This window comes from Microplitis mediator, chromosome 7 (genome assembly GCF_029852145.1).
Source record: "Microplitis mediator isolate UGA2020A chromosome 7, iyMicMedi2.1, whole genome shotgun sequence".
Classification (NCBI taxonomy): domain Eukaryota; kingdom Metazoa; phylum Arthropoda; class Insecta; order Hymenoptera; family Braconidae; genus Microplitis; species Microplitis mediator.
The window spans coordinates 19,949,390-19,968,863 of record NC_079975.1 but is presented as its reverse complement, the minus strand read 5'-3'; the positions used below and the strand labels follow the sequence as shown (position 1 = coordinate 19,968,863).

General features: G+C 29.8%; 1 long non-coding RNA gene across 1 annotated transcript in view; it reads right to left on the bottom strand.

Moving 5' to 3' along the window:
* The window catches only part of LOC130672307 (uncharacterized), a 123,370-nt gene that overhangs the window by 93,227 nt on the left and 10,669 nt on the right, over positions 1-19,474 (bottom strand). The window lies entirely within an intron of this gene.

The window sequence follows — 19,474 nt, the reverse complement described above, 5'->3', positions numbered from 1 at the left end:
GTCGAAAGAACATCGGAAGATGGATTGGTTTATGTAAATAATGAAGATGTTTATGCCATCCATATGCCACTCGCACCGAAACTCACTTTATTTTTTCAAATTCCTGGTGTTTTTTCCCAAGTAGTAAATAATATGACCATGTTGCGAAAAGAAAAAAAAATTTTAGCAAATATAGTTCAAGGTAGTTTATGGGAAAATTTATCTGCGTCACATGAAAATAAATTATTTCTACCAATGAATATTTTTTATGATGATCTAGAAACGAAAAATCCATTGGGAAGTCATGCTGGTCGAAATAAAATTGGTGTAACTTACGCAACGATTCCATGTTTGCCAACTCATATCGTATCACGATTAGATTCTATATTTTTAGCAACTCTTTTTTATAGTAATGACCGAAAAATCTTCACTAATAAACGGATATTTAAAAAATTACTTGATGATATAAAATTATTGCAAACTGATGGAATTGAAATAATAGTTGATAATGTAAAAAGAAAAATTTACTTCGAGTGTACATTAATTTTGGGAGATAATTTAGGATTAAATGGAGTTCTTGGATTCGTTGAATCTTTTTCTGCACATTATCCATGTAGAATGTGTTGCATGAAAAATTCAGTTTTACAAAAAGCGATTATTGAAGACAAACAATTACTGCGTACAGTAGAAAACTACGAGGAAGATATTGAAACGAATGACGTAAGTTTAACTGGAATTAAAGAAAAGTGCATTTTCAACCAAGAAAACCATTTCCACGTTTGTAAAAATGAATCTGTTGATATAATGCATGATGTGTTTGAAGGTTCCGGTAATTACTCAATGTCAATGATATTATACAGATTGATTTTTATTGACTCACTATTAACTTATGATATACTAGTTAATAGAATGGAAACCTTTCAGTATGGATTATTAGAAACAAGCAACAAACCTCCGGTTATGAAACTCGAAAATATATCCAACAAAAATATGATAAAAATGTCAGCGTCTGAAATGACTTGTTTCATTCGCTACTTTGGGCTTATGATAGGCGATTTAATACCAAGAAATAATAGTGTTTGGAAGTTATATTTAAAATTGCGTCAAATCGTTGATATTATTACAGCGCCCAAATTACTCCGCGATCACGCGATTGTATTAGATGACCTTGTTAAAGAATATAATACATTATACATCGAATTTGTTGGGCCATTAACAATTAAATCCCATAATATGACTCATTATGGACGTCTGATGCTTCAAAATGGTCCTTTGGTGCATTGTTGGAGTATGAGATGTGAGTCTAGAAATCGAGAAATAAAAGCAATTGCGAATGCTACATGTTGCACAAAAAATTTACTATATACTATCGCTGTTAAAGATCAACTGAAGATGACAAGTACCATAATTTCTTCAGATTTTTCCAACAACATCTCTTTCGGCCCTAAGAAACAAGGAGATTATTCTGAAATAAAAAAAACATACTTTCCAGCTACTGTTGATTATGACTTTGAATGTTATAAACATATCTCTATAAGTGGTCAAAAGTATCAAAAAAATACAGTTGTTTTCGTTGACGTTACTGATAATAATGATCCGCTGTTTGGAAAAATAGATGAAATTTTTTCTGTGAATGGCAAATTATCATTCCTAATGTATTCAATGCAATCAAAATTCTTTGATGAGCACTATCATGCATTTTGTGTCTGTATCAGTTCTGAATCAAATATGATGAAAGAAATAAATACATTACCCGACGTAGTACCTTGTTTATTAGTTAAGAAAAAAGAAGAATACTATGTGGCGACTAGACATTTGATTTAAATTTAATTACTGGTCATTGTATAATTAAATTTCCACTTAAATGAACACTGAAGGTGATGATGGTATTCAAGCAGAGAAATAAATTCATGAATCTCAAACTGGTGGGCTAAGTTGATTATTTACACCACAAAGAAATGTATCCTATGGTACGGATAATGATAATGATGAAGATGGCAATCATGATACTGATGATGACAAACTACTAAATGTTGAAAATAATAAGATAGTGAATGGAACTAATGAAAAAAAATTTTTTCTGTATATTTTTTCTGTATATATATATATATATATATATATATATATATATATATATGTATATATATATATATATATATATATATATATGTGTGTGTATATATATGAATATATAAATTTATATTTATATATATGTATAAACATATATGAATATGTATATTTATAAATCATTTTAATGATAAAAACAATATTTGTTTTATTTTCGAGTTATACCAATGCTTACCTTTTTTTATACAAGGAACAAATGTGTAATCTGCTAGTAAAGAAATCGTTATCAGCGAGCGAAAAAATCGCTTCCAGCAAGCGATTTTTAATCGCTACCTGCTAAAGAAAAAATCGCTTCCAGCTAGCGAAAAAATCGCTTCCAGCAAGCGATTTTTAATCGCTACCTGCTAAAGAAAAAATCGCTTCCAGCTAGCGAAAAAATCGCTTCCAGCAAGCGATTTTTAATCGCTACCTGCTAAAGAAAAAATCGCTTCCAGCTAGCGAAAAAATCGCTTCCAGCAAGCGATTTTTAATCGCTCCCTGCTAAAGAAAAAATCGCTTCCAGCTAGCGAAATAATCGCTTGCAGCAAGCGATTTTTAATCGCTAGCTGCTAAAGAAAAAATCGCTAGCAGCTAGCGAAATAATCGCTTGCGGCAAGCGATTTTTAATCGCTAGCTGCTAAAGAAAAAATCGCTAGCAGCTAGCGAAATAATCGCTTGCAGCAAGCGATTTTTAATCGCTAGCTGCTAAAGAAAAAATCGCTAGCAGCTAGCGAAATAATCGCTTGCAGCTAGCGATTAAAAATCGCTAGCTGCTAAAGAAAAAATCGCTAGCAGCTAGCGAAATAATCGCTTGCAGCTAGCGATTAAAAATCGCTAGCTGCTAAAGAAAAAAATCGCTAGCAGCTAGCGATTATTTTTTTCAGTGTACTACTGTGACAGAAGCAGTAGTAGTAGTAACAGTATGAGGGAATTGAGCCAAAAGTGTGCCTCTAATTTAGGAGCCTCTCTTTGTCTCTTTGTCGTAAACTCGGTTATGAGTCCTAAAAGGGCTGCACCAGAAGATTCTTAAATGTAGGGCGTAGTAGAATGGAAAATCATTTACTTTTAGCTGTTTATTTACTTTATACGTTTATTGGTTTAGGATTTTTATTTTTAATTACGGTTTTTAATTAATTCAGACCTGACATTCATTAATAATTTTTTTTTTTTCAGTCTACAGAATGTCAATATTTGTTTTTTAATTGAAAAAAAAATGAATGAGTGGAAATTTTTAAAAAACCGGATAGCGAAATGACCCGATATTTGGCGGGAAAAATTTTGAATTTTTTTATACAAAAATTAAGTGTTTACTCGAAATTTTAAGAGCGATTTTAAGTATCTGGGGCACAATGGCAAAAAATCAAAATTTTGATAAGCAAATAAAGTGAAAAATGAGGACAAAAGTTCCGATAAAATAAATTTTATTTTAATATTTACTGAAAATGTATAAAATTCCAACCCTAGGTAGCGCCACTATCTAATAAGCGGCAACTTGCTCCCGAAATTTCGACGGCACTAAAAAATTTATTTAATAACAGAAAAAAAAATCCCACTCAACTTTTGCTGGTATTAAAAAAAAAAGCTAATAAATATTTATCAAGATGTAAATAAAAATATTATCGACCCCCATCAAAATGAATAAATAAATACCAAAGTTTGTCTGAACTAACGAAAACAATTAATCATAAAGTGACGACAAGTGCCGTGAAAATTCTCAATAAAACCTAACCCAGACCAAGATTATTTTTTATTTTTTTTTTACCTGAACCGTAGCAAATTTTCTTTTTTTTCCCTTTCATCACCCGATCGAACCAAAGGGAATATTTTGACAGGACAAAGAAAATTGATGGTCTACTCTCCTCTTAGTGAAATGTGTAGGGGTAAATTTCCACGGATAGAGTAGAGGAAGGAGTGAGACCGAGGAGAAATAGTAAAAGTGGTAGGGGAGAAGCCTGCGAAGGGGTTGCGCGTGGGTGGTCGAGTCTAGTGTGACGTCACAGAGCAGGTGGAGGTCGGGGTGTAGTGCAGTAGGATGCATTCAGAGGGATGGTAACCGAGTAGAAGTGGGCCAGTGGGTCTTCAGCAACCATCTGTGATTCCTTTCCTTTGTCTTTGCTACTACTAGCCAGTATCACATTGTATATTAATATAAAATAAATATATACATACTGCAGCTGATACTTTTTCGGTAGAGAAAGAAACAGAGAAGTGATTTAACGGCGGTCCCATAAAATAAAATAAATTATACATATATTTTTAAAAAGTTTTTAGATAAGAGTGCGCATTACTGCTGGGTGTGGGTACAAGTCGTGATGTAATTTAATGTAAGTTTCTTTGTTACGTCGTTTATCGTCTTACTCACGTGCTCGACACCACAGTGACGCCACACGGGCCTACGGAAACTCGTGTGTCCCGCAATGACTCACCCTAAACGACTGCCAAACTACCCCTAGGTCTATTTCCTTTCTTTATGTCGACCCCTCTTTACTTATACTTCAATATATGCCGTATGGGTTCCTCTTTTTGCAACTTTTTCTGTCCTTCTCTTCACCTCTATCTCTATCTTTATCTTTATCTCTGGTTTTAGTTTTCTCTCTGTCTGTTTTTTTTATTTTATTTTATTCTCAAGCTTTTTTTTACGCATTTCCGATGGTGTGTCGACTCACATGTGCAGCTACTGGGACTGGTATATGTAAGTACAAGTGCTGGAGTTCCGGGTGATTGTGATAACGTGATTTATTGAATTACATAAGGCAAGGAATTATTTTTCGAGGACTTGGGATTATCATACATCGGTGGATCATGATTAAGTGCTTCTAAGATAAGTTGGTTTTTTTTTTTGTGTATTATTGAGTGAAAAAAATAATACAGGGGGAGGGTGAGGGAAAATGGGGTACCGAGTTTTAGTAAAATAATTTTCATATTTTTTCTAAATCATTTTAAATTGTATCATTATTTTTTAAAAGTTTGAAGTTTTTTTTTTTTTTCGGGTTATATTTTTTATTCGGACTAACGTCGGCTGCCTAATTTTAAAAAACAGTAACTAACAAGAATAAAATTTTTATTTAAAGTATGTATTGAATCATGTTTACAAGAGTCCACTAGAACTAAAAATACTAAAATATAGATTTTGAAAAATTTTCCTTTACTGTGTTTTGAAATTGGGCAGCCGACATATTGTGTGATTTTTTTTTTAAATATAAACGAAAAAATTTTTATGGGAATTTTCGGACACTGCCACTAACATTTGATAGAAAAATTTTTGAATTAAGTTTGCTACCGTATAATTTTTTTTTCAAAATTTTTTGAGATTTTGGGAGCATTGAAAATTTATAAAAAAATTGTTTTTTCACCTTCAGTGAAAAGATAAATTTTAACAGATATGAGTGTGAATGTAACAGACATCAGACAAATTTTAAATTATTAATAAATAGAGTAAATAATTAATAAAATAAAATTTTTAAAAATGCGCATTTAAAAAATTTTGAAATTAATAAGTGCATTTTTTATACACGGAAAACAATTTACTGTTGCTGCAACAGGAGGCAGCCATTTTGCAGCAACAGGAAAAAATCCTGTTGTTGCAACTTAATAGTAAAATATAGTTACACCGTAAAAAATGTTGTGTCATTGCGTCAAAAAACTTAGTGTTAAAAATTTTTGTGTTAAATATTTAACACTTTTTTGGGTTGATTTAACAGAATAAATGTTAAATGTACACATGAAAGTGTTAAATTTTTAACACAAAGTTTTTTGACGCAATGACAACATTTTTTACTGTGTAATTATATTTTACTATTAAGCCGCAACAACAGGTTTTTTTTCTGTCGCTGCAACATGAATGCCTCCTGTTGCAGCAACAGTAAATTTTTTTCCGTGTAAATATTATTTTTTAAATTATTTACTCTATTTATTTATAGTCATAAAATTATTTTATGTCTGCTACATTCACATTCATTAAAAAAATAATTATAGATTTAAAAAATTTTTGTAAATATAAAATATCAAATCACATATATATTTATTTAAATAACTCAAAATGATGATAATTGGCAGAAATAATAAAAACAATTAGTGTAATAACAGTATTTTGAATAATAACATAAACATAAAATATTTATATTGGTTTAAAAAAAAAATATATATAGTATATATTTATATTTGTGTTTATCTGAAGATGAGTTTAAAATGTAGTAATTAATTTTCAGGTTGCATGCACACAAGTTGACGAATAAAAAATTCACCTGGCTGGCAATTTTCGACACGATCGTTTCGTCGTTTTCACTAAACGTGACATGTGAGCGGTTGTTTAATTAAAATGATCCCCTTTTACGATATATACAATACAGTGGGGATACTAAACTAAACTAAAAAATACGAAAATCGGTTGGGTATTTTTTTTTTTTTTTTTTTTTTTTTTTTTTTTTTTTTTTATGGTAAAAACAGAGGGAAGTTGGATGAAGTTGAACTTAGAGCATTAAGCAGTTTGGCAATACGAACAGAAGGTTGAAGCATAGGAGGGAAAAATATAGAGGATAAGTTTTTACTTTGTATATAAAACGTTTAATATAAGTAAAGGCAATAAAATATAATCGTATGTATCGACGATATGTGGTTCATGCATTATGCATCATGTGAACCAATGGACTTTGACAGTCCGACCGCTATATATTTTTGTTATATATTTATATCTACCTATAAGGTTTTTTAATGTTCCGTATATTGATTAAGTATGTCCGTTTTTTTTTTTTTTAATTTTTTTAAGGGAAGTATGGAAATTAAATGATGATTTGCATAATAATTGAACATGTAATTTTTTTAAATAAATTTTTTTATATTCTAGGGTAAGTTGACCAATAAATGGATGATAAAGTAATTTTTCGTTAATATTCTACACTGAAAAAAAGGAATTGTTGGTGCAAAAAATTTTTATTCGCCCCAAGAAAATTTTTGGATTATGAATTGGAAATTAAAATTTTCTGGGGGTGAGAAAAACTTTTCTTGAGCCAAGAAATCCTTTTTTTAGTGCAGAATATTTATAACTTTTTCAAATTTGTGTTACTAACACATGAAAATTCATAGGAAATTCAAAAAAATGGGATAGGAAAAATATATGAAAAACTGAGAAAAATTTCATATTCCAGTGAATGGAGTAAATATTTAATAGACTCCCGGTTTCAAAATTTTGATAATTTTTTACAGACATTTTTTAATCAGAAATCCGCTAATTTTTATGGAAATTTTCAAAAAGTTTACGGTGAAATTTATAAAAGTATATTTCGGTGACTTATTGGGGGTCTTCTATTTATTGGTCGCTACTCTAAAAATTTTTTATAATAAATTAAGTTCCAAATTTTCAATTGTATAATAATAATAATAAATAAATAAAAAAAAGTTTGCAATTTTTTATAATTTTAATACTCCGACTTGAACCAAACTCTAGTGGATTAAGAGCTAAAGAAAATTGAAGAGGACAAAGAATCCAAGTGTTTAGTAATAAATGTAAGTCACCGTTGGTTTAAATAAAAAAATTAAAAACCAAGAACTGGATGTGGGTAAAGTAAAGGGCTTTTGGCGGTTGGAAATGTGCAATATGTCAAGAGGGCTTGTTTTATTTATTCTCACAGTACAGATACAATATATATATACATGTATATATATATACGCACACGTAAAACTTGTCGACGAAGCAAAAATGCTTCGCCACACTTCACAGCTACCCATAATGCGATTATCATCCTTTTACTTCCGCGTGGCAATCCCGTTTCCTTTTAACATTTTTCATATATTTTTTTATCTTTACTTATATTAATAAAATACAACAACTCCTTTGATACACTCCTTTTTTTTTATCCATAACTTATCCTACACTTCAGTTCATATATTTTTCCTCGCTTCAATATTTATTACCATTGAACTTTCCAATTTAATTCTCCATGTACCAACTTATTATAAAATATATATAAATTTATATGAATAGAATAAACAAAATGATTTTTCCATTGAGAGCTGAGTTAAATGAAGTTTATCTTCACTTGCAATCGATTGTTCCGTCTGTTTTGTTCATAATGCTGTTATATAATAAAAGCTTGTTAGCCACTTTATATATATATATATGTATATTTATATATTTATGTGATGTCTAGATATTAAAAGATGCTAAGCACATAGAACTTTTTTTAGTTTTGTTTTAATATGTGGGTGTGTATGGCAGACTAGACACGACTCGCCATTAATTTAAATGAACCCATTTATATATAATATACAATCTTTTATAATGAATTATTTTTATATTTTTTTATACGACGAATTTTAAGCAACTTTTAGTTTTTATTCATTCAGTTTTGCATGCCAAGTTTTTTTTTTTATTTTGTAATTTTTTTTTAGTTTAGAAAAATTTATTAGGATAATAATTTATTTTAATATTTAAAAAAAAAATACATATATATGAATATATATATGTAGTCATAAAATTATTTCTGGTCAAATAAGATGTGAGTAAAATAATTAAATAAAAAAATTTGAATGCAAACTTCAATTTTCAAAATAATTTTTTTTTTTTTTTAAATTAATTATTTTCAAAAGTTTTGAACTTGTGTGAAATCATTTTTTTTGAGCTTCGCTGATATATATATGACGAAAAAAAAAAAATGTGACTGGAATTAGATATTTTTGAAATTCAAAAATTGTAATTTTCAATTGAATATTTAAATTTTATTTTAAGTAAAATACGGAAGTCCGAGCTAACAAATGTTACTCGCAAAAATTTATTAATATATTAGCTATATATTTATTTATATACATATGAAAGAATTTTTCTCACCATCTTTATCCCATAAAATTTTTTTATTCAAATTAAATTTAGATTAAAACCTCATAAATAACTCTAAGAAGATAATCCCCCAAATTTCAAAAAAAAAAAAATAAATATATATATACATATACATATATACACATGTAATTTTTTTCATGTAATTTTTATTTACTGAAATTAATTTTGTTTACTACTATATATATGTTGCAAGGTATGAATCGCACGTGTAGATAGTAAGAGAAAGAAGAGTAGTCACATGTATATATATGTATAAGATTAACACATATATGAATATATCTATAGATATTGGCATAAAGTGACGCAAGAGAAGGGAACACGAGTCGCGAGAAAAAGATACACGACACAGAGTGGGACGTGTGCGGCCAATGACCCGTCGGCCTAGTTTTAAAAACCAAAACAAATCCACCTCAAGCCAATTTCTGTCTATATAACAACCATTTACTACATATATACATATATATATGGTACATGCCACTTGGGATGCATTACAAATACGTAAACTTAAAATTTTTTAAATTGCGCATACACTTTTTTTCTATTCGTTATTTTTTTCAACTGACGTTTTGTATCGCGAAAAACTTTTACGATGGAAGTAAAAAATAATAAAATGAGAAGTAATTTTTTTTATTAAATATTACTACGGGTGCATATAACGTATATATGGTAGTGTGTAAGTTTAACGTACGCGACCACCACACCCTACTCCCTTTACTTACGATATTATTTTCTGTGTGTGGCCGAAGTGGCTTTTACGAGCTCGTAAAAACAGGCGTTTCTTTTATCTACGTGTGACCGTATGTGCCATCACACACTTTGATGTTGCTGTGGATTTTTTTTACTGCATTATATGTTATGCGATTACGATTTATTTTTTATATACTATACATATATATATGGATAAATGTATATTATGATTTCGCGATGTATGATGTATGGATATGCCACGCAAATATTCAAATATATGAAATTTTTTATTTTTAATGTTGATAAAATTTTGTTTAATGTAAAAATAAATAAAAACATATATCATATATGTGTGGGTTGTTTTATTTTTTTGCAAATACTAGATAAATTTTCAGGTAAGTTTATTTTTAAATTTATTGTTATTTATGACATTTATGAATTTTACCCACAGTAAAATGTGTTTAGTGTAAAATAAATTAATTTGAGAATAAAAAAAAAAAGTAATTTTTCTAAAACTACTAAATCGGTTAAAAATTTTACATTCATTAGATTTAAAAAAAAAATACCGAAAGAAACAAACCCAAGTTAATTATTGAGCCCTTCAATAAATTTTGAGAATGCAATGATTACAATTTGACGGAGTGAAATTACAATTTTTGATTTAATTCCACTACTATATTAATTTATCGACGATCTAAAAATAAATTACGTCAATTTGTCGTGTATTTAAGAAATTTTATACACAGAAAAAAAGGATTTCTTGACGTAAGAAATATTTTGAGCTGGAAGTTAAAGACAAAATTTTTCTTGGGACTAAAAAATAAAATTCTTGGCTCAAGAATTCTTTCCTTGCATCAAAAAAATTTGTTTACACCTCAAAAAAATTTTTGTTGTTAATTTATAATGCAAAATTTTTTTGGGGGGGAGTAAAAATTTTTCGCGCGAAAAAATTCTACTGTAAAAAATTTTTTGGACCCGGTGTAGTGTAAATGACTCAGTGTGAAAATTACACCAAATATCGTGTTAAATTTAGGCGGTGTAAATTAAAAATTTTTACACCGTCAAGCGTGTAGTTTATGATAATTTGGCGCTAAGGAAAAATAATAATTAAAATATTTGAATGTTAAAAATACTATTTAATATCTAAATACTATTAATATCGTTATTGATTAAGTAGTTAAAGATGTTCAATGATCATTTGTTGCTCGTTAGTCAAAATTATAATGAGTAACACGGAATGGTGTTAAAGAAGTAGATTACACTGTGTTAAAATTACACGGATGAAAAATTCATACCGAGAGAATTTTACACCGTTATTTCACACTACACGGCCGTGTAAATTCTCCGGCTCCATTTTTACACCGAAATTTGTTATCGTGTATTTTTTTTGTGTAGAGCTTCAATATGAATAGAATTTATTCCGTAATTAAAAGCTAACATGAAAGTGCAATTAGTTGGAGACCATTTGAGACACTAAATTACTACCAATGTTATAAAAAATATATATAATTGATACATCCATAAATGAATATACTAAATAAATTAAATTTGCCATTACGAAAAAATTTAAAATTAAAAAATACCATTTATATGATATTTTATTTAAATCTTAATGCGCCTTACATAAATTTAATAATAATAAAAGTATTTAATAATAAGCAAGTAATGCGGAATTGTAATTTATAATCTGGAAAGTAGTAACACCTACATTGAATAAATATCTGCATATTAAACAACGAAATCATTGAAATAACTACCAGGTTCGTATTTAAATTGCAAGATATTAAATTACGAGGGGACATAGACTTACATTGTTGCTCATTGCTTCGCCGATTACAGACTATTGAAATTGAAAATATTATTTCTACATACATAATATAGATATACGTATCTAATGAATTTATCTTGCGGCTCGTAGATTATTTTGACATTTATTTGATTTAAAAAAAATTAAAACGCTCCGAAATAATGGCCATGCATTAGGACAATTTGTGATGTGAAATCTCACATTAGATATTAGATATTGGATACTGCGTATAAATATATGTGTTCATGTATATTTTATATAAGTGAGATGTATGCTTCTATAGAGAGAATTTAAAACGATAAATCTTTTATTAGCAGCTTGACTTTACTACTGCTTGTACTTATTTTGCTAGTGCTACGTAATATGACGGTATTACTAATACAAGTACTGTGCAGTTATGGCAGTTCGATTGCTTAGCCGGCTGTTCTGCAATTATTACAATCAGTTTACTATCTAATCATTAGTGTCGTGCGATACAACTTCACTTTAGTTATTTATAAATATTCTCATAGATACTTTTACTGCACACACGTACACGTATACGTGTATATCTAATCATTGAACGAATACTGGGATTTGAAGTGAATGTACTCGTGGGAGTCGGACAAAACATTATGATATTGAAGGCAATTTGGGTGGTAAGTGAAACTAATTTGGGCATTGAACGTCTTTAATGTGAAAAAAGTACATGAGAAGGAAGGAATCTCTGAGCGAAAGAAATTTGATTGGCTGAAGTCAGCATAAAAATATACGAAATTTACACAACAGTGTATGGTGAAATAAATATGTAAGGAGTGACACGTGAATTTTAGTTGTCTATTATTTGACATTGGGAGAGCCTCAAAAATGATGTAAGATGATAATCAGAAGTCAGAATGACAAAATTTTAACCGATCGACACACAGCGGACATCCCTTGTAGGAAAAAAATATGGACAACGGGACCGGTCTTGGCACAATACTGGGCTACCTAGGCTCGGCCTCCAAAGGTTGGTCCGAGATCCGATCAACGATCAAGTAGCGAGCCTCGGTTCGCCAGTCTTGGGCCAAGATTCAGCCAATACTCAAGTAAAAACCTTGGTTTGCCAGTCTTGGGACAAATTTCAGCCAGTACTCGAGCGACAAGCCTTGGCTGGCCAGTCTTGGGCCAAGATTCAACAGACATTTAATTGACAACCCTTGGTTTGCCAGTCTTGAGCCAAGATTCAGCCAATATTCAAGTAACAAGCCCTGGTTTAGCAGTCTAAATGACAAACGGTACCTAAAAACTTCTGGCTTCTATGAATAGCATAACAGCCTATAGTGGATAAGACACTTGCCTAGCAGCCATGAAGAACCAGATTCGAGACCCAGCAAATACAAAAAAAATTAGTTTCATCGATCTACCTGATTTCTCTGTGTACAAATTTATTTCCATTTTATGTTACCATCACGTACATGTCTACTAATATTTTTTCTAAATTTATTTTTAATAGGTATAGGTGCTTATTCAGCAACAGTCTTGGCACAATTCTGGCTCTCGATATTGGGCCAATACTTAGATGCAGTCTTGGCACAACACTGTCACTCAAGCTTGGCTCGGTGTTATCATTTCGATGCTTAGACAGACTTGGGCCAAGCTTGGATTTCAAGCTTCCCCCAGAGTAATTTAGCCTTGCGCCAAGCCTCGGCCAAGCTTGGGCCTATTGTTTTTTCTGATAAGGGTATATCCAAACACAACCCAGGCACATGATCCTGTGAATGTTCTTGGACTGAAAAAATTTTTTTTTCTCTAGTATTTTCATTCATTTTACATTGAAAGAGCCTCAAAAATAGTGTGGGATCATATTTAAAACTCAGAATGAAAAAAAAGATACCGATTGACCCATAGAGGAGATGGACATCGACATGGATCTGTGGAGGGTCTAGGGCTCAAAAAATTTTTTTCCTCCTGTAATTTCTATTTCTATTATTTTACATCGAAAGAGCCTCAGAAATAATCTGGGATATAATCAGTAAATTAAATCACGAAAAATTTCTTCTTGCCAAAAAAAAAAAAAAAAAATATATAAAACGCGATAGATAAAGATAAAAAAAAAATAAATTATCTAATCAGTTATTAGTTATTAGTTTGATCGATTCAAAGAAATAAGTATACTGGCTTATGGATGAGATAACAAGTGTACTGTGTCAAATAAATTAATTTTTTTTATTTGATCCAATTATTCAAATTTCCGCTCACAATGAAAATAAAAACAACATTTGCTCAATTTTGTTTGTCTATATCTGCCCACATTACTCATTCAATTTTTTTGTTTATACAAAAACCAGATACTTTCCTTTAAAAAAAAATTATTGTCAAATGTGCGGTTCTAATTGATAATTTCAAGTCAATAAATTTAAGTTTAATTGAAACCTTCGCTATAAAAAAATTATTAAGTTTCCCTAAAGTATATAATTTTTTTTTCCTTCGTATGAATTTTTTTTTATTTATTTATCATTTTCATTTTTTCTATTCCGAGTCTCTGGTCGTACTTACATATATATATATGGTTTTATGAGGTCGTTTGTTTTTCACCGATCACTCTATACTAACTCGGTAATGTCGAAATCCCAGCGTTCCTTCATCTCCTCCAACTCAATACTGAACTCTTACTCGAAAATACTAAAAGATGAACGTGTGGAATTCCTTTCGACATATTCCTATTTGTCTGCAGTGAATTTCATTCGAGTACATAAGCTACATCGCACACACAAGCACACAAAAAAAAATTAATATAAAATAATTAAAGTAGAGCCGATGAGTAAATTTATGTAAAAATAAAAATAAAATATGGAGACAAACAACTACATTAATTTATGTATATTTATAAATATATACATATATGCTATGATTTATGTATTCAACTGTGTATATTATGACGAACGAACATTTATCATCGGTATTAGAGTTCAGGAAGAATTAAATGTTGGAAAAAAATTCCGTCATTTTTTTCAGCTAAAAATTGTTTTAAATATATAAATATTTTATTAGTACCGCATTCAGTTGATATATTTATTATATTAACTTAACATAGGTGTGTATATTTTAACAAAATTAAATTCGATGTCAATGAAAAGTTAGTTTTTAAAAATTTTTCTGCATCAGTGTCAACAATTACAATTACGAGTGTAATTGGGGGTAATTAATTGACAAATGATACTTTTAACTCAAAAAAGCCTAAAAAAAATCTGGAATTCGGTTGACCCTGCAGGCCAGCCCCTAAACTTTTCGCTGTTTTCAACCTCAAAGAGCTCGAAAACGTTATTTCCAATATGTCGAGAACAAAATTTATTTTCTCGAGATCAGTATCTTAGAGATACGGAACGTTTCGGACCATGGAGACCATGTAACTGTTGTCATCGGAGATAGCTCATAACTCTGTTTGTTTTAGGAATAAGTATCGACAATATGAACATCCATTGTTTATTATGACGTATTCGCTTATAGGAAAAAACGATAGGCCCATGTTTGGCCGAGGCTTGGCGCAAGACTTATTAACGAAAGCTTGAAATCCAAGCTTGGTCCAAGTCTATCTAAGCATCGAAATGATAACACCGAGCCAAGCTTGAGTGACAGTGTTGTGCCAAGACTGCATCTTAATATGGCCCCAATATCGAGAGCTAGTATCGTGCCAAGACTGTTGCTAAATAAGCACCTATACTTATTAAAAATTAATTTTAAAAAAATATTAGTAGACATGTGCGTGATGGTGACATATATATTGAAATAAATTTGTACACAGAGAAATCAGGTAGATCAATGAAACTAATTTTTTTTGCATTTGCTAGGTCTCGAACCTGGTCCTTCATGGCTGCTAGGCAAGTGTCTTATCCACTAGGCTGTTATACTATACATAGTAGCCAGAGGTTTTTAGGTACCATTTGTTATTTAGACTGGTAAACCAGGGCTTGTTACTTGAGTACTGGCTAAAATTTGTCCCATGACTGGTAAACCAAGGCTTGGCAATTAAATGTCTGTTGAATCTTGGCCCACGACTGACCAGCCAAAACTTGTCGCTTGAGTACTGGCTAAAATTTGTCCCAAGACTGGCAAACCAAGGCTTGTTACTTGAGTAGTGGCTGGATCTTGGCCCAAGACTGGCGAACCGAGGCTCGTCACTAGAACGTTGGCCGGATCTCGGACCAACCTTTGGAGGCTGAGCCTGGGTAGCCCAGTATTGTGCCAAGACCGGCTCCGTTGTCAAAATTTTTTTCCTACAAGGGTCTCGCGGAAAAAATTCAAAAACAGTAGGAAAAAAAAATTTCATGTCATACGAATATTTACGGATACTTCGAAAAATTTTTTTAATGATTTAAAAAAGGAATATTTGAAAGCTGATCAGAATTGTCTTGATTTGAATCGAGTAATTTGCTCTCTAAACATGAATTAGTGAATATTCACTAATTCAGAGTGCAAATCGTACCTCTAATTCCAAAAAGTGGTTCGACTGACACTCTGAGTTAGTGAATATTCACTTATTTCACTAATTCATGTTTAGAGAGTGAAAATTTACAAGTAATCGAAAATTCGCGCGTTTTGAAAATTTACCCCGAAATAAATATGTACAATAGTTTATAGATATAACAACACATGTATGCATGAAAATGTTAGCACTAGTTGCATAACATACATACGAGACATCGGGTCAATGTATCCAAGCCCGAGGTTTACGCAATTGCATTGCGGTATGCTATGAATAGCGATAGATCGAGTCAGTGATGGCTGCAAACGTGGTTCAAGTGTGTACGATAGTCTGCTGATAGCATTACAGAATTAACTACTCACTTCTATACACAATACATACTAATAATATATCTAATACACACACACATATATATATATGTACGCATGTATACCTCTACATACATTTCATTTATTTATAAATATAAAATGAGAATAAATAAATAAAACTAAATAAAAATCCTACTCACATATACTTATATATATATTGACACGTAGTATTAAAGTGAAAGCTAGATCACTGATTACTTGTCTACATATATATTAAACCCATTCATTCATTTATAGCTAATAAATAAATACTTTGAATAAAATATTAATTACATAATTGTGATGAGTATTATCAAGCGATAGATTATAATTTTCATTAATAATTATCGTGACCTTATCAATATGGAATTTATTATTTTTAAAATATTGATTTTTTTTTTTTTATTAATAATAAATATATATGACTTATTGTTAATCGTTGACACTAGATAATAAATATTTATTTATTTATAAAATAATTTGTGAATCAGATGTTGACTAAGTTTTTATTCTGGGAATTTGAGCGAATGCGTGACTATATAATCGATTAAGTAATCGGTTATTTCTCTTTTTTTTTATTTATTATAATTTTTTTTATTTTGGTAAAACGTCGCGTGAGTGTCTGGTTTCCTTGTTGCTGGTAATTGTTTTCTCGGAAAAGGAATGGATTATTTAAGAGATTGTGGTTAACGTCATTTTCTATATCATTTATGTGATGACTACGTGACTGTGGATTAATATACGAGATATATATCTATATATATTAAAAAACATCTTTACAATAGACCCTTAAATTTGAATTTTAATATTTATATATGAACTTTTGAACCGATGATATTTTTTTCTATTCATTCGAAAAATTTGTAAAATGTATGACATCAGATAAAATAAAATAAATCGATTTATGTGAAATTTGGATCTTTTTATATTTTAATCAAGGCCGGAAGTTCAAAAATTAGTTTTTTTTATATATACCAGGACCAATTTTCTAAAAAAGCGCGACCCGAAAACCGCAGATTGTAAAAAAATTTTTTGAATTGTGAGCATAAAAAAAAATTATGACAATGACACAATTAATCTTATATGCATATATGTATGAAAAATATATATTATATAAAAAAATTGCAGGTATTTAAAGTTAGATATCCAGTGGAATGACGTTTGTCTATATATATTTATATACGAAGTGACTCATAAACGAGATTATCAATTTAATTTATTGCTGATTATGCGTAATGATTTTTGTCCGATGACATTTTTATTCTATTTTTGGTATGCGATTACATTGATCACGAGTTATTATCTATATTAAGTCATTTACAGATCGTGTGGTTTATAATAAATGAAAATATTGGAAAAATCGAAAGTCTTATGCTTTTGTTGAGAGCCCGAGTGATTTTTTTCTTTTTACACTTAAACTTTACTATGGAAAAAAAAAATTAATTTAAATATTTTATTTTTGTATGAGTAGTAAATAAAATTTATGAATAATATAATTAAAATAAAAAAAAATATTATTGAGAATAAAAAGGCAATGACTGAATAAATTTGTTTATATAACTCGTAATTTAAATTATCATCCAATCAAATTCAATAATTATTTAAACGTCTTATTAAAATGATATAAAAAAATCAAAGTTTACTATCTTTTACTATTAAATTGGATTGCAAATAAATATATAATATATATGTGCAGTATTTATATAATTTACGCGTTAAAATAATTAAAAATTGCAGCATAATATCTGCATAAATATATATAAATATCAACAATGTATGACTCAATAAAAAGATAACATATTTTTTTACGCTCTTATCAAGAATATAAATTTATCAGTACAAATAAATTATTTACAATGAAAACTTTAATTACTCATGACAAATAAATATTTTTTAAAATTCCTGGCAGAAAAGCGGCAACATTCAAAAATACTAATTTCTATTTCCAAAATACTTTTATAATTAAATCTCCTTTTACATCAATAAAAAAAAATTATAATACTGATAAATAAATGAATGAAATTATCATAAAAAAAAAAATCTGTACGAAATAAAAGTCAACAACTATTTAATAGTCTATATATATTTATATGTATAACATTAAGCTATTCCAAGAATAAATTACATCACATATATGTATACATATATATATATTTGTATATATGTTTACGATTACGGAGTATATAACAGTGGATGTGAGTTAAAAGCAAAAGAAGCAGCCGTAACGTGTATTAAATAATAATTCATTCCGAGAGGGACTCAAATGAGGACCCAAAAAAAAAAAAAAAAAAACAAAGTGAGGGTGGCCAAAATTGTTCAGTTGCGTAACGACTATACTCTGTCTCTTTTTATTGGCGAATAAACGACAACGAGTCAGTGGTTCCTCATAATCTCTTTCTCTTTCACTCAATAATTTTATCTTTATATCTGCTGGATTATTCTCTTTCACTCTTCTGCACACACTAATATTAAACTGTGTGGCGTAGTTGGTCTTCTTTGGACCCTCTATATATATATATATAACACACAGTACTATTCCCATCACTATATAGCCTATCCACCCGTTTATTTCATCGGGCGTGGTCGCAGATCGTATTATAGCCTCTCGTGTATATTCCTATCGGGCAGGACGAACGATCGACTACTTGGTCCGTTATGTCCTTTTTTTGACTCCCTTTCCTAGGCCCCTTTCCCCACCCACCAATTCATTTTCCCCCTTTATTTTTTGCATCATCATACATAACACGTTATATATATATATATATATGAATGAGTGTGTGGTTAGTCGACTCGAACATCCTCCCGCCTTTCTCAGCTCCACCTTCTCCAGTGTTATTTATTTATTTATATTTATTTTTTCTCGTTCTTTTCGCCAACACAGAGAAAGAGGGCCTCGAGATCTTGGTAAAATGCCTCTTTCGAACGGGCCGCCTCATTAATTCGCGGATACTCGCTTACAAAGTGCTCGATTATGATAACCAATTCACAGAAATATATATATGGGTTGTGGAACACCATTTTTTTTAACTCGTATTTCCCGTTCGATCAAGATTTTAAATTATTTTTTTTTTTTACTAATTGCTAATTTTTTTATATTAATTAATTAAGATATTAGTTTTTGTAATTAATTAGCTTGTAATTATTTTATTAATTGTAACTATTATTATTATTTGTAGATAGTTGAGTAAACGGAGAATTGAATATTTTGCGACTTTTTTTTAAATTATTTAAATTTCATTATAAATGTCAGCAATTTACGTATTGTAATTTTT